This window comes from Perca fluviatilis, chromosome 15 (assembly GCF_010015445.1).
Source record: "Perca fluviatilis chromosome 15, GENO_Pfluv_1.0, whole genome shotgun sequence".
Classification (NCBI taxonomy): domain Eukaryota; kingdom Metazoa; phylum Chordata; class Actinopteri; order Perciformes; family Percidae; genus Perca; species Perca fluviatilis.
In genome coordinates, this window is record NC_053126.1 from 27,211,289 (window position 1) to 27,228,788 (window position 17,500).

Below are 17,500 nucleotides of genomic sequence, written 5' to 3' on the forward strand. Positions count from 1 at the left end.
ATCAATTTCAGCATTTCTATTTTGGCAAGTAAACCAAATGGTGGATATAATCACGGAGCAAATGATTACATTATCACGGTCTGTCGAACGGAAAGAACGACTATGAGTCCCCTCAGCATTTACATTTTTCTCTCCATCTCTCCGATGCATCTTTCAGTTGTCAACACACAACCTGCATGCTGATTGCGCACGTCCACAACAGCCTACATATAAAAATAATACTATCTAGAAACGTTGTTCAGTGAGTCACAAAAATAACATTCCTGATGTTATTATAGCGTATAGCGCACACGCGGGACCCCCCTGTGTCAGGGACACAACTTTTAAAGTCAGACAGAAAGTGTGATTAGATTGGTTTTCATTTTTGATGTTATAACGCATATGAAAGGGATGAACACTGTGGGCCTACATACCTTAGTGTGATTATTATGCGATTATAAGTGCATGTGTGAGTGAATATTTGGCGTGTAAATGAGTTTTCACGTCTCAAGGCACTGTACGGCCGCAAAGAATTTCTAATATAGGAAGAAGTTCCACTCCCTCGTTACTTCCGGCTTCTGAACTGGTTGCAGTTCCACCAGAGTTCCATATAGGGGGCGCTCACAGGCCAGCACAGAATGAATGGGGCTCTATGGAGCTATACCCCTCAAAATCCACTTTTCTCAGGATATAATTTTTTGTCTGGTAATTTGAATGCTGCATTCGAAATGGGAGGCAAAGAAAATACACACTGCTGGGAGTTCGATTTTTTTTTAAGTCGCTTTTTTGTTCTAAAAAGCATTTTAAAATGTCAATGACGTCATACACATATATACGGCCAGAGATACTGCTTTACGGCAAGCTCTGAGTCGCTTCCTTTGTTCTCTCGAGGCATCGACAACACAGCTAACAGGTTCGGCTCTCCCTGTTAATACACGTGCTAGAAAGAGGTTTGCTAATGTTTTAAAGACCACGCCGAAATATTCACTCTGATATTCAGGCTCTGCTTCGGATGCCGTCAAGCAGGATCTCCGATCGTAATCAGACCTTCACTGACCAATCAGCATTCATTAGCAGAATGCTAGCGTGTTATGGGCAACAACGACTCACCCTGTAAGAAATCAAAAGGACATAAGTACTCGTTCATTCAACTTTCGACCTATAACCCATGTTGAACTTGCAAAAACTACAATCAAATCTGAGGTTTCTCAACGACAATCGGGTGAAAGACACAAATTTAGCCGTCTAGCTCCATAGAGTCCCATTCATTTTGCACTGGACCGCGATCACCCCCAGTGGAACTCTGGTGGAACTGCAACCAAATTCGGTACAATGGGGCTGAATAGGGAGTGGAACAGCTTTCCGTAGACCGGCTTTGACGGCCGTCATGCAAATGCGTCACTTCGGCTGCAGAGCAGAGTACCAACGTTAATCAGTGTGCTGCTGGCAACTGAAGGTTTTTTAATTTGTGAAAAACAACAACAGAATCCAATTGAATTATATCATTATGATGACATAGTAATGTGCAGAATAGGTATTATTATAGTAAAATTCAACCGGGAGGGAGACAGCAATTAACGATGGAATCAGATACATTTTTGAATCATAATGTTCAATGGCACGGGCTATGTGTGGGCTTTAGTGTTAAGAGGCTGTAGCGGGCTCCGTTACAGAGCTAGATATTGGTATCATATGAAAGCAGACGACCTAAGGCATCCACTGGTACCAACCATGTCATGTTAGCTTGTTGAGAGAGGGGCTAAATAACACTCCAAAGTTAGGCTACATTTTGGGGAGGGAAAAACTGGCATGGCATCCACTGGTACCAACCATGTCATGTTAGCTTGTTGAGAGAGGGGCTAGATAACGCTCTAAAATTAGGCTACATTTTGGGGAGGGAAAAACTGGCATGGCATTTTCAGGATGTATGACGCTTTTTAGCAAGGGGGTAAGCTTCGCTTCAGAACTCGAACCTCCTATGGCGCCATTTTGATGCTACCAAACGATCACCCGACGTTAGCATTCCACTGACTGCCATTCATTTTGACGTCACTTTGACAGCGAATAACTTTACATCTGAAGCGTTTAAAGACTTTATTTGTCCATTGTCTATTTCTAAAGAAACACGACAATGTATAAAAGGCTCCATTACCTTGTACCTCACGTTATGGCTCCGTAGCAGACGGTTTTGGAAAAATAGGCTAACGATTGTGTCATAACTACGCGACTTACTGTCTCATAGTAGAGGAATTACTGTACAGTACAGGAGAAGCTCGCAGGCAGTTTTGACTTACATTAGCTGTTTAAGTTTAATTATTAATGTTAACTAGCATTTTAGTTAGCAATAATTAGCCTGTGCCCATGTTATCTCCTTACATATACCTACGCTCTCCGTCTCTGCAAGATTGGGAATGATTGAGATTTCTCTTGGCACAGCTACCAGAAGACTTCCAACTTTCAGACAGGTTGCTCACGTCACATCTACGTCTTCGAGCTCAGTTGGAGGCTGCTCAGTAACACTCAGCGCTCACCGGAAAAGTGCTTCTAATATCCTTCACTGGTCTCCGTCCAGAGCAACGGGATCTGTTGGTCCATTATAAACTGTCTATGTTTTTTTAGGTATATATACCGTCTCTGCACCACACCCTCTGTACCACAGAAAGCACTTTTTTTTTCTGGTCACTCAATACACACTGAGCGTACAGTCTGTAGACTCACACTTAATTGGGTTGACTGCTCTAGTGTGTTTAATTTAAATAAAGCAGTAGATTAATGTGACTGCTTTGAATGCACCAGGTTAGAGGGTTCTTTGTACAATTTACAGCATTAACTGGGACATTGTGAATCGTAATCAAATCGATTTGGGAAATCAGTGGCGATACCCAGCCCTATTATTGACACTGATACTGTAGGTACCTCAGGGAGAGCCTTGTAAATAATTCAGAGTAACATTCCCATTATGTTTAAAGGTGAACAATAAGAAAAACAAAAGGATTTAGCCCCTTTCACGTCAATATGAAAACAAATCAGATCTTTGAAAAAAGTAGAAATGGAAAGAACAGAAGTCATTATCAGGGCTGTGTGATAACATCATGCCTTTCCGAAGCTTTATACAGCTCCTGATCATAACACTGGTTTCAGATCTGCCTGTCATCTGAGATGAAAAACAAACTAACCAAACACATTGATATGGTCCCAGTGGACAAGCTTTCATCATTTAATGAAATCAGTCAAAGATATAGCTCAGTTTGACACTCATACGAGAGCACTTTAAGCAATTCAGCATTTTGGATGGTGTGCAAATTAAAGCCCAATCAATTGTGTAACTGTTGCTCCCAAATACTTCTCCACAGACTGGAGAATAGCAGGTAGTGGAGAATGTGAGCAGTTATGCTGGTTCTTTCTTCAGCAACTTATCCATTAAAGTTAATGTTTTGCTAATTAAATAATCAGCCAATTTGTAGTATTAAAGGGTTATTCAGGTTGTTTGGTTTCACACATAGACTGTATCAAATATGGACATAGTCTCCGTGATGTCACCCATATGTTTCTAAAGAGCCAAAATGAAGCTCAAAGTGGGTGGCTCCCGGTGTCTCCGTCCTTTGCCATCTTGGCAGTGCCTGATGTCAGCTAATCCAAAAAGGTGGAGAATGGAAGGAGCCGAGGTGGGCCGAATAAGCCTACAGTCTATGCTTGCGTCCTGTGACGGTAGCCCACCTGTCACTCAAAGTGGAACGCCCTTAATTATGCAGAACTTTAAGCCTGAATATAACTGTATGGGTAAGTTAAGGAAAATGTCACCCCCTCCCCCCCCCACACTGTTGTCATTAAGGGTGAACTTAGCTATAGAGACCTTCCTCCACCTGCGGAGGAGGGGGGTCTGGCTAGTCCACACAGTATTCCAGGATGGGAGAAAAACGTGCTCAGGTTTATTGGCATTTATTTAAACCAATCACAATTGTCTTGGGCGATGCTAAACGCCGAGTGGAGCCATGGTGCCTCTGCAAAATAGCCTTGGGAAGGAACTTGTTTTGGTGGAACGTGTACGTTCAAAGGTTGTTTTAGTGGTGCGACAGAAAACTCAGATTGGACAGATAGTCTAGCTAGCTGTCTGGATTTACCCTGCAGAGATCTGAGGATCAGTTAACCATAGTCCTCAGAAATCCACCGGAGTTTAGAACGCCAACACAAAAGGAAGCCCGAGGCAACTTATATTCGGCCTAAATGAGTGAAATCTGGCGGAATTTTCGTCTGCAACGGAGCAATCCCGGAAGTGGAACGTCAAGGATATAGATTAGGGTCTATGGGGATTGACTTCTTTTTGGAGCCAGCCTTAAGTGGCCATTCGAGAAACTGCAGTTTTTGGCACTTCCGCGTGAGCTTTATTGTTCAGCCCCGAAGACTGCCGCTTGGTTTCACAGTAAACAAGTTATTCAAAGTTAGTAGTTGCACAAACAGCTGCACGGTTTGAAGTAGCCCTAGTACTTATAGAGAGCGCGGTGTGACCCTGTTACAGAAACACAAAGTCCACAAAGGTCCGCTGGTAGTTCAAACACCGATGCATTACTTGAAGCCTGGCATGATGGATTTTCGTGCGATATGTGATCTCCCTGATCTCGCGTTATCTAGTGATACCACGAGAATCCAGCTGCCGTGCAATCATTGGTTGGGGTCTGACATGTAGCCTGCCATGTCTCACAGCCAAGTCACAGAAAGAATTTATGACTAAGATTCGTCAAATCTGACACAGTGACCATCTAAAAAAAAAATAATAATAATAACTTAAATATCGTGTAGGGCATTCGGGCATTATAAGTAGTGTAGCTACTGACACAGAACCAATATTGGCAAATAAGACTAAGAAGTGATACTAATGAAATTGAAGCTCAAATGAAAAATTATTTCCAAACGCAGTTTTCAAACTATGCCAACATCAGTTAGAGGTGGAAGAGTGTTGGGACTGTGATGTGTTGGTGTAACGCATTGGATTTTAGTCAAAAGGAAGCGGTTTTAAATAAGGTAGATCTCACGGACAGCATTCAGACAGCTGGACTATTTCACTGAGGGGATTAAAAAAAAAAAAAAGATGCTGACAGCTGTTATTCAATGACAATGGGAAGTCCATTTTCTGCTAACTGTGGCGTTCATTGTATCTGGCAGTTAAAAGGTCTCTGTCAGTCACACACACACACACACACACACATATGCACACACACACTTATATCTATCTCTGGGAGGTCATTTTTAGCTGCTTCTCCTCTCATAAATTCTCTCATTAATGACTTTAAAGAGGCCCTATTGTGCGTTTTGGGGGTTCGAGTCCTATCCTTTGATGCATTAAATAGTAACAGGTATTTAAAGTAAGACAAAACACATTTCACACCACAGGGAACTGTCTCTCACACAGAAAGAACTTCTCCTGGACTGCCTCAAAACGCCTTGTTTGCAATTGGTGGCGTCACCATTTGAATATGGCCTGGCCAGTTTTGATCAATGGGGGGGGGATGGTCATTGTAACTGGAGATGGTGCGATACCATTTTTTGCTTCCCGATACCAATTCTGATACCTGAACTTGCGTATTGGCCGATACAGAGTACCGATCTGATACCAGTGTGTCATATCTTTTATTATGTTTTAACAACTGTATGCTACTATCCCTGTATGGATGTGATATTATTTATATCTCTGTTGTCAGTCTGGCTCAGGTTAAACTCTTTGTGAAACATGAACAAACTCAAACAATGAACGGCACAGAACTTTTTTATTATCCAGTTTGAAAGTCAGTTATAATGGAAAAAGAACATGAATAAACTACTTTAACGTAGATATTCTTTAGGGCTTTATTACGTGGTATCAGATCGGCGCATAAACTCCAGTACTTCCCGATACAGATACCAGCGTTTTAGGCAGTATCATCTCTAGTTGTAACCCCCCCATCCCCCCTGTAAATTACGCCTATGCACAGCACAGGTGATTAAACCGGAAATATTGACCAATCAAAGCTGACGATGGGTTACAGACCGTACGAGAAAGACGCGCGTTTTCTGATCATCAAAGCATCCAAAACGTAAAATTAGAAACACAAACTAGAAACACAAAATACAAGTACGCGGCCTCTTTAATTCCACATTACAGACCGAACAAGGTTGCTGCAGCGGCAGGAGAGAAAAGAATCAGTTGCTTATTAGGATTATTTTACCCCGGTAAAATTAAGCAGCTCTTCCGCAGATTCCCTCTCGTCATTCCACTAAGCTTCTGTTGTACTTTCCTCTTCTTCTGCAGCAGAAAGTGAAGCGCTCAGTGGTCCTTCTACCCTGGCTCTTCTCCCAGAACACTGATATGACTGATTAAATTCAGGAGCCAAAAAAAAAAATCAAAAGATGGCTTCCTGCAGTTCTGCTGCAATGTAAGATACTCAACTAAAAGCTATTTTTGATGCTTTAGAAATTAAACGTGAGAAGTGCATAGTTAGGTGGCTTGGTTAAAGTGTCCACCGCAATGTTAATCCATTTGCTTAAATATGTTTGTGTCTTTGGATGTAAATCTGTTTTCTTTTTTCTTTAGAGCCATATTCGTAATTTAGAAATTACTAACCCAGCAAATCACAGGCATGTCGATTCGCACGGGACTAATATGATCACAGGACCTCGGTGTTCGGCAAAATCCAGTAGGTCATTTGCAACGGAATATTTAGTTCACAAATTACAGACATGGCCGATGTGCACTGGAATAAGATCACAGACAACCTCCTCAATTATTACAAATGACTAGAAGTCACCAGGTAGTACTAATCCCGTGCGAATAGGGCTTTAGGAATACTTTGTGAGCCAGAGATAGTAATAACATTCCCAGTCCTGTAGTAATGGATGGAGTCTTAAAGATCCAATGTGTAGGAATTTCTCCCGTCTAGTGTTGAGATCATATCAACTCTCTCGCGCCACGCAGTTCAAAGTACGTATTACAGCTACGGTAGCCTTCACGCTTCAAGAAGCCGGTCTCTTGCTCTTTTCAATATCCTTTTTTTCTTTTTCTGGGCGAAGAAGAAGACTCCTGTTCCTGAAATTTGGATTTTGAATACGTGCGGTCCTCCATGTTTCCTTCTTCAAACTTGCCGGGGGCCGGGAAGCTGCGATACCCGTTAGCAGCATTAGCAGCACCCTGTGAGTTTATCATGTAAAAAGGAAAGGCGGAGCAGTATGTCCTGTATGTCCCTTACCGGCTAATGTATTTCAAGATGGCGCATGAATAGGGAGCGTCTACCCCAGTTCATGCGAACGCAAATGTAAAATTTCAAGCCAAAAAGGAATACTTGGAATTGATGGTGGTGGTAAAATATTCATGAAAAAGGACAAGTTTGTGAACGGGCAACACAGATTTTGATAATGAACAACTAAACACGTTACACACTGGACCTTTAAAGCTACAGAACATTTACACAAAACATCACAAACATAAAAATCACCACAAATGTTCAGACTTTTCTCAGAGAAGTCCAGAAGCCGGGATTGTCCGGGCTTTTCTTTTAGATGCAACGTCAAGGCCAAACAGCAATACACCCGTGTGCTTGAGGTTGCCATGGCAACATGTGAATAATGGCCTACATTGGCAAAGTTAAGAGGTGAGACCTGCTACCTTCTAGGAGCAACATCTTACCTTAATATGGGTTTAGTTACACATTCACAATTTAGAGTTCCCTGCTATACTATCCCCCTCCACTTAATATTTTTAACCAGTTCACCACTTCTTTCTTTTACAGTATAGAATCAGAAAGCCACAGTCAGTACCCTATGTGTAATAGCAGCCATAAAGTACAGAAAATATATTGTCTTTGACCCTATTTGTAAGTAAGAACCCTCCTAGTTTCCTGTTAATGTCAGTTACAGCTGTGCACCCAAAGCAAAACCACCATGACACTGAAAGCATTTTCCCGTTTGCACTGCACCAACTTCTCCCAGCTGTTTGATTCTATGGCCCCAACATTAGAATAATACTGTGACTGTTACATTTATAACTCAATTTCATGTCTAGATTGTAAACTACGTACTGCTTCAGTAGTTTTACTGGAACGGATGTTGTGAAGCCACTGCGAGAGCGGCGCCGAGTGGGGATAAGAGCCGCATTGGCAAGAGACACTGCTGCTTTACCAAAAGTGAAGCAGCTAAAGCGGGCCAGCAAGCCCTCTTTGCACACCGTAGCAATCAATACATGACTTCAGCATTTTATAAATGACAAAATCAATACTTTTTAATATTTTGCTATTCTAATGTATTCTGCTGGACGGCACCCAGGGCAAGACAGCAGAAATATGTAGATGACGCTAGCATCTGGGGTAAAAGACATTCACATGCTAACAAACATCTTTCTTCATTTCCAAGAGTATGATTGGAACCCAATTCATCACACTTTGGACAGAGGTCAATAGCGGAAATGCAGCACACTTTCACAGAGGAAATAAAAAAAATGCTTCCATACAGACGAGGCACAAGAAGTGGGTCTACTATAAAGGGAACCATTAAGAACAATAACGTAATTATAATGGAAAGTGTGGACGTGGGAGTCAGGTGGTGGATGGGTGTGGTGTATATGTCTGACACTGTCGGTGCAGGAGATCCAGTTTCACCACAGATTTGCTACTGCGGTGCGCACTACCAACAAAACGTCTCTCAGGAAAAATGTTTTTTGTGATTGTTGTGGGCAAAAATCCATGTATTATGTGGCACGTTTTCTTAAAAATGCGATGGAATATGCGGATATTTATGCAATTTTTGAAATTGCCAATCAGAACTTGCGCAAAAATTGAAGGAACTTCCAAAATGCGGTTTGATGAAAAGAAAAAAAAAAAAGGGTTATGAAAAAAACCCTGCTTTTCGACGATGTTCACATCGCGTAATTACGTCACTTCATAACGTTCCCATGGCAACAGGGGAAAATGGCTGCTCTCGTGTGAAGTAAACACAACATTTTTCACATTCTGCTAAGATATATGGGACTTTTTTGCAATGAAAATGCGGGGATTATGAAATAATCGGCGTATTTGAAAAAATGCGGCCCCCGCATAAATTTATGCGGACTTTGGCCGATTATGCATTGAATTATGCGATCGCATAATCGCGTTTTTCTGGAGGGACTGTCTAAACCGCAACCAAAATCTTTCCCTAACAATAACCATTCCGGTTGCAATATCTGCACATGGTAACCACAGTCCTCGTGAATCGATTGGAGTTTAAAAGAAGGACATCCGGCGGAATTTCCAATTTGTCAACACTGGAGCGATCCCGGAAGTGGAACGTCGAGGATATAGACTAGTCGATCGGTGAACCACTTTGGTCCAGGCTAAAATATCCAAACCACCTTTGGGTGGACTGAGATGTTTGTACAGTCATTCATGGTGACCCAGAGGATAAATCCTAATGATTTTGGTGATTCTCCCGATTGAAGTGTCTTAACAAATAGAGAATTTTGTAGGGCTGCCCTCTTTTAGTCAATTAGACGTGGTTTTGGTCTAAGTCGATTCCTTTTTTTTTTTTTTTTGATTAGTCTTTTTTTTTAATCCTTTTTCGTGCTGAATGACTTATATTGAAGAAACTTATCAGCACATCATCTATCTCATATAAAACAAGATATAAAGTTGTGCTTTTGCATGATCTGTCGAATCAACGAATCGATTAGGCGACAAAAATCATGCGAGTGTTAATCGAGTAACAATATCTTTAGTCGAGGACAGACCTAGAATGTTGCCCGAAAATCTTCCATACAATTTGGTACAGACATTCAACTTTGGTGATCCTGTGACTTTTCATCTGGCACCATCCATTTGTCCAATACTTTGGTTTATGACCAAATACCTAAAAGATCAAACTAATGACCATCCCCATCAGCCTCACCCGGACTTCATGGTATGTGCTGACAAGCTAATGTTAGCACACTAACGTGCTAAAATACGAGGTGAACATGGTAAACATTGTACCTGCTGATGTTAGCATTTAGCTCACAGCATCCCTGTGCCTAACAGGCACGCAGAGCTACCAGCATGGCTGCACACTCTCAGTCTCGTTGCAGATTTTTGTGCGTCCCTGTGGCGCGTGGTTCCAAAATATCACCGGAAACAACAGTATATTTAGAAATGCCTCTCAAAAACACAACCACATGCTCCCTTTTTTCCTTCCTTTCACTTTAGATTTGAATTCTTCACGGAAGGAATGATCCATTTGGCCATTAAAGAGAGGACAGACAGTGCTTTTGATGCCACATTGTAAAACAGCCTGTCCTGTAGTAGTCTGGGCGCGCCAACAGACGTGTAAAGGAAACTAAAAAGGGTCTGAATCTGTCTGCCGGTAAAGTTTTCTCTGCAGCCATGGAGGAAATGAGAGTTTCTTTAATCATGTATCCTCCTAATAATCTCCTGGTCTCAGGCCGACAACTTGAGCATCCATAACCAGCACACTTCAAGGGGAATAGGCTTATGGAGGGAGAGACGGATAAGGAAAGAGCGAGAGAAAGAGAGAGATCGAGGGAGTGAAGAACAAAAAAAGATCCAAAGAGTGAGAGAGAAAGAGACAGGGAGGAGGGGGGGGCTATTTAAAAGGAAAAAAAAGATTTCCCTGCAGTATAATTTGCTGATACAGACGATACAGTGATGAAGAGAGAGAGAGAGAGAAAGAGAGATGCACTTAGAGAGCCAGAGAAAAAAAAAAAAAAGAGAGAGAGAGAGAGAGAGAGAAATCCCCAATGGGCAGACCAAGAGTAAAAATAAGGGAGAAAAACTAATTAACTGATGAAGTCCCGTTGCGGGCTGCACATGCACGCACACGCAGGGGCGCGTACAAACACACACACACACACACACACAACTGGAAACCTCCTGCCCCCTGCTGGTCACTTTGCATCTCTGTCACACACGGTCATACACACTCAGACAAAGTGATGAGCAAGGTAACAGAATGGTAACACAGTGTAAGTATGGCAGCAGGTGTAAAGAACAGACTCTGTTGCTTAATTGTCATTTAAACAAAAACTGTCCAATACTCAACAAAGAAGCAAATATTAGGGGTGATTAATTCCTAAAAATGTAAACAGAAGTTAGTTTTTTTTCTGCTTCCCTGTCCCATAAATCATCTCAGGACCCCTCAGATTCCTCTGGTGACCCTTTGGAGGGGCCTGAGCCCCAGCTTGGGAACCAGTGTGCTAAACTAGCTAACATAAAGTAGTTGAAACTATCTCCACCTTGACTTGCTACAGTGAAGTGATCCATCAGTATCAACAATCTTATAATGCCGTATATACTAATATATCAGTGACTGGACATTTTTTCTGCAGTTTAATTACATTTTGCTGATAATATTTTTGTACTTAAGTAGAATTTTGATTGAACGGCACGTTACCGCAATAACACACGCGACGCCACGTGGTGTGTATGTTTACATCCGCTGTATACAGCGTAGACATACACGTGGATAGCTCAAAATGCGTACAGATACCACGCCATTTGGCTTTAGGAAAGTGGCGTGTATGTTTACGCAAAGTCACGATGCCATTTATAATGCCGTATATACTAACATATCAGTGACGGGACATTTTTTCTGCAGTTTAATTACATTTTGCTGATAATATTTTTGTACTTAAGTAGAATTTTGATTGCAGGACATTTTGCAGAGTATCTTTACATACGCATAAACGCTATTTAGCGTGTTTATCAACGCCCAATGTTCTTTTCCTAAACCCAACCTTTTTTTTTTTTTTCTTTTCACACGTGTGTGACATTCTCGCAATAGTACGGCACGTTCTCGCAATAACACACGCGATGCCACGTGGTGTGTATGTTTACATCCGCTGTATACAGTGTAGACATACACGTGGATAGCTTAAAATGCGTACAGATAACAAGCCATTTGGCTTAGGAAAGCCACGCACACACACACACACACACACACACACACACACACTTCTGGTGGGAATTACTGTATTGGCTGATGTGCCACTCCAACCTTCCATCATGTGTTCAGTCATCCCTCCATCCATCAAGAAATATTGTCCACGTGTGACATGGTCACCAGCAGACTTCAGTCTGAAGTCAAGCCTCTTAAAAAGTCCTCCATCTCCCTCCCTCAGTTGATCTTCAAAATCTGTAATAACTTCATATTCCGTCATCATATGTACAGTAACTGCATTGTGTGTGTGTGTGTGTGTGTGTGTGTCTGTGCGTGCACAGTGTTCTACTTCTCAGCGAGCTCCCTGCTGATTCACTACTATTCTTCAGAAAGTTGAGTAGTGTTAAAAACCCTCTTGTCAGTATTAAGTCTGGCCTGTTCAGTGCTGAGCAGAGCAGAGCAGGGGTGCGTTGGAGGACACAGCTCCATGTTGAGTTTGTTTGGGCTGTCAAAGCTAAAGGCTCCCGCTCGGCCGCAATTATCTGAAGTTCAGCAATATCCCCGGGCAGCGTTCGTAATCAAGCAGCGTGAATGAGAGAGACCTTTTCTCCTGGAGGCCCCCTGAGGCCTGCCTGTAATATGGGTCATTTGAACAAAAGGTTCCCCATTTCAAGTTTTTTTTATACTCTTAATACTGTGCCAGATTAACTGGCTGAGATTCTTTTCTTCTCTGCACATCCCTTGTTTCTATTAATGTAAGCTGGGTAGCAGGCTCTTAAAGTAGCAGCTCACTGCTATTTTCTGCCCACCAGCATGTCTAAAAGTAGCTGTTCATTTCCCTCTCTGCAACCAGCCTGTACTCTGTTAGAGAGGCGAGTCTGAAGCCATGCTAGCACCCCTCACAGGCTGCAATGTTCATCACACCCTACACTGTGAAAGAGGACTGTAACTCCCAGGCTTGCAATGCTTATTTTTTTACTCCTTTCATGTATAGGCTAAGAGTCACTACAAATCTTAGCTAGACAGGTTTCTTTGTGACCGTTTGCTATTATTTCTTTCTGGGGTGCCAGCCAGATACTGACCGGGCCAAAGTTATATTGAAACTCAATTTCTCCTTTTCAAAACACTGACATGTCTGTTTTTATAGGCAAAACTAGGGCTGCACAATTAATCGCAATTGTATCGAAATTGCAATATGGACTAGTGCAATATCCAAATCGCGGCGAATATTTGTTAATGGAAAAATATGTGTCAAACCATTCTAAATGAAGTATTGTGGTGCTGCAGAGATGTCCCGGCCTACAGATCCTATCCTACAGACTAAAGAAAAAAATCTTTGTTTGGTACAGATCCTCGCAAAAATCACACATGATCATTTTAATTTCTTTCAATGTTAAAGGAATACACCACCGTTTGTTGAAATAGGGCTTATCACGTTCTCCCCTAGCTGTAGATAGGTGGGCCAACGCATTTTTTGTCTCAGTGCAAGTAATTAGGTTGTTTTTTTGTCCTTTGTTGGCTCACTTTTACTCACAACGTGCTAACCGGCAACATAGGATTCCATTCACTACGCTAAGCTAACTAGCGGCGGCGCTGCCGGTGTTGCACCGGACTAAAACAATACATGCACAAAAAATGCATTGGCCCACCTATCTACAGCTAGAGGAGACCGTGATAAGCCCTATTTCTACAAACGGTGGCGTATCCCTTTAATAATTTTCAATGAAAATGAGAATAATGATAAAAAAAGAAGGAGAGTGATGGAGTGCTGCGCCAGATGGCCTGGCCTCCACAGTCACCGGACCTGAACCCAATCGAGATGGTTTGGGGTGAGCTGGACCGCAGAGTGAAGGCAAAAGGGCCAACAAGTGCTAAGCATCTCTGGGAACTCCTCAAGACTGTTGGAAAAGCATTTCAGGTGACTACCTCTTGAAGCTCATCAAGAGAATGCCAAGAGTGTGCAAAGCAGTAACCAGAGCAAAGGGTGGCTACTTTGAGGAATCTAAAATATAAGACATGTTTTCAGTTATTTCACACTTTTTTGTTAAGTACATAATTCCACATGTGTTCATTCATAGTTTTGATGCCTTCAGTGAGAATCTACAATGTAAATAGTCATGAAAATAAAGAAACATTGAATGAGAAGGTGTGTCCAAACTTTTGGCCTGTACTGTATGTATGTGTATATACTGTGTGTGTGTATGTATATATATATATATATATATATATATATATATATATATCACACACACACACACACACACACACAAACACACAGGTATATATATACACAGATAGCATCCTTTTCTTTAGACTGTTTGATGTTAGCACAGTGTAGCTGAGCTGCCATAGATGGCATTCTGGCTCCATCTATTGTTAAGGATCAGTTAGCACACACATGTTCAGCACCCTGGAGAGGTCTGTAGCAAATATGGTGACTTCAATTCTACATCTTTCACAGAAAACTCTGGGTCAGAGATCATTAATTTGCTGTACATATAGGTATGCATATGCAAATATATATGTATTGCCATAATATCAGATGTTGGAACATGATTGCCATCTATAGGCCTTTTTAATTCATTTCATTCTAGCAGGTTTTTACTCGGTAATGAGATCAGGTGTTTAGTGTCTTTCAGCAAGTGAGGGACCCCAGCTTTTGAATATCAAAGAATTAGTTACGTGTACCAAAATATATTAATACCGTAAAAGATTACAGAGTGTAATTAAGGAAAGAATCCAACGGGAGGGATTTACTGATGGGATGGGTAAAGTTTCACGCCACTGGGCATCGGACACTGCCTCCTTAATGAAGACTTAATGAAGCCCAAAGATCTCTCTCTTCTAATCTCCTCTCTTCTCCTCGTCTTCCCCACTTCTTGCTCTTTTCTCTTTGGTTTGACGCGCTGCTTAGCTGGGTTCTGCCTCTGCTGGGTCCCCAGGCCTGCAGAACGTGGTTAAGGCCGTCATCCAGCCAGCTTTAAAGAAAGAAGCTCTGATTTCAACATCTGGCAAAAGCTGCCACCGCTGCCTCACCCCAGCCAACTGTGGCTAAGTGAAGATGTTACCATCCTGCTGCCCACTGTAAGAAACAGATCGGGTCCCCTATGTGGGACGGTAGATGCTAGATTGGATCCGCTAGACGTGTCGACGTCACAGGACGTGCCTCTTGGCCCGCCTTATTCTGCCTCTGATTGGCTTACCCTGGTATTCTTACCCTAACCGATCCCAACTCCCCATGCCTAAACCTAACTACGTCGACCATTCTAGCAGATCTGATTTAGGATCCACCATGTAGGACCGAGCAGATCCGAGAACGGCCAGCATCAGTCACCCGAGAGCTCTACACGATAATCGGCTGCCAATTTCACAGCTCCCTGTGTAGAAACCTGCGGCTCTGATTAACAAACCGCAAACAACAAACAGCTGTTCTGCAAAGGGCTTTTCACGGGGGGGGAATAGTTTGCCAATGTATTTGTTTTAATTGTTTTAATTGACATAAAGTGATCAGATGTTCATTTTGGTCGAGACGACTCGCCACTATGCTTGTCTTGTTGGACTGCAAAGGACACACAGTCGACTTGGGATTGTAGAGTGAGGTTACAGAGTGATGGGTCTCTTCCCTCACAAAATGATCTTTGGCTGCGTACGGACACTGCTCACACAGAGAGCATTAAATGATCGGTTCACACTACCAGGTTTTTAAGTACCAACTTTAACTGCTTTGGAGTGTAACAATGTCACAGTCTTTTAGGTACAACATTCCATTTTTGAGTTTCGAACCAACCGTCACATGCTACATGTACACGCAGGGTGTGATTTGCCGGGGGGGGGATGCGTGGAGTTTCCCCCCTTTCTGGTCTACATATCCCTGCCTCTGCTGAATTATTTTTATCACCGGTGGGACAAAATGTACCCCCCACTCAAAATAATCAGTGCTACTTCACCAATAGACCATTATATAGCCTACCTAAAATAGAAGTATTTTAAACTAAGTAAAGCGCTGTAACGTGAACAGTCTGTAGTGCCATAGAATGCTAAAATCCGAGCAGCAGTTGCTGGTTGTATTTAGCCGCTACAGAGCTACGGGACGCCGGCTACCAGCGGCAGTTGTTTAGCCGTCAATAGGTGACTGTGAGCCGGCTACAGGCGCCGCCAGATGACGCTCCTTTCAGGGAGCCGTGGTAGTGGAGTTTAGCCAGAAAAAGTCCAGAGCAAGTACTCTACCTTGTGCCGTCCATGGATGTATAATAAGAGAGGTGTCGATCCATATGGTGACGCCGACCACCGGCATTTTTACTTCTGCGTTTAATCCGCATATCAACCAACCAATCGACCAACCGGCGTGGAGACGTCAGCCCCACCCCGATAAACACGATGCCTGTGTGTTGTAGTGGCTCTGCTTGATTTCCCTAAAGACAGTAGTAGAGGTGTTTTGTAACGTTACCTGAGGGGAGACGGCACACCTTCACTGTAAATACACAGTGTGAATCCCTGCATCGCCTCTGAGTCATCCCGCTGTTAAAGAGCTTCAATTCGGGTTGTTTGTTTTAGGTTTGTTTTTTTGACTCAGGTTGGCTATTTCAGGCCTGGACACATCTTCCTTTTGGCCATTTATTCAGACACCAGAGGAGGTCATGAAGAGAGAACACGGGATCAAGGACCTTATGTCCAGATGGCCAGCGATGTTCCCACAGAAAGATGTTGTAATGGAAACGTTCTGGTTAAAGTGTCTGGGTTGCAGTAGGCAGTGATGCACTGCTTATAATTTTGGTGTGGTTGAAATGAATTGTATTACACTGTGCTACTATCAGAATTGCACTTTGTTTCTACAGCTGTGTTGTTTATTGCTGCATTCGCACGTTTGCTATCGCAGGGGCATGCTGCTACAGTATGGTTAATGTGTTAACGTTCCTTGTGCACTAGTCCAGATATCAGACTCACTCAGAACACCAAATGCTTGTTTTAGATCTCAGATCAGTGCTAAGTTCCTGAAGCTAATGGCTGTGCGTCCCCCTTCAAGAGAAGTTCATGACCCATGACTGAAGAGGAGCAACATGTGAAAAGGCTGCTGAGGCCATGCAACTTTGGATCGGGTACACCTATGTCACCTAAGGGGAGCCAGATTAAATGATTTTCAAGATAAGTGGGCTATCATCTATACAATGGTTCTGAAACCATTAGTGCAGTTGTCAGTCAAATCAATCGACTCAATCAAGCCAATACAACAAACATTCCAGCTTCTGAATTCTGAGGATATGCTGCTTTTATTTTACTCATGTGACAGTAAACTTAAAATATTTGCCTCACTCTGACCATCAAGAAACTGTGGTGGACATGTTTCACTATTTTCTGACGCTATACACCAAAAGCATTAATCAATAATGAAAATATTTGTGGGTTAGCAGGGTTAGTACATTGACTGGCAACTCAGCAGACCAAAAAATTAACAGTGACCTACAATTCTGTTTATGTCAATAATCCAGTACATATTTCTTGCTATTCCAAAGCTACACCATGGTAGCTTCTATGCTTTTTATTAAGATTATTTTTGGGGGGCATTTCCGCCTTTAATGGACAGGACAGCTAGGTGAGAAAGGGGAGAGAGAGGGGGGAAGACGTGCAGGAAAATTGTCTGAGGTCGGACTCGAAC

The 17,500-nt window shown here is 42.4% G+C and overlaps 1 protein-coding gene across 1 annotated transcript in view; it reads right to left on the reverse strand.

Annotated features, from left to right (window-relative positions):
* Window positions 1–17,500, reverse strand: part of rbfox1 (RNA binding fox-1 homolog 1) — a 384,783-nt gene that overhangs the window by 278,745 nt on the left and 88,538 nt on the right. The gene's annotated exons all lie outside the window — the stretch shown is intronic.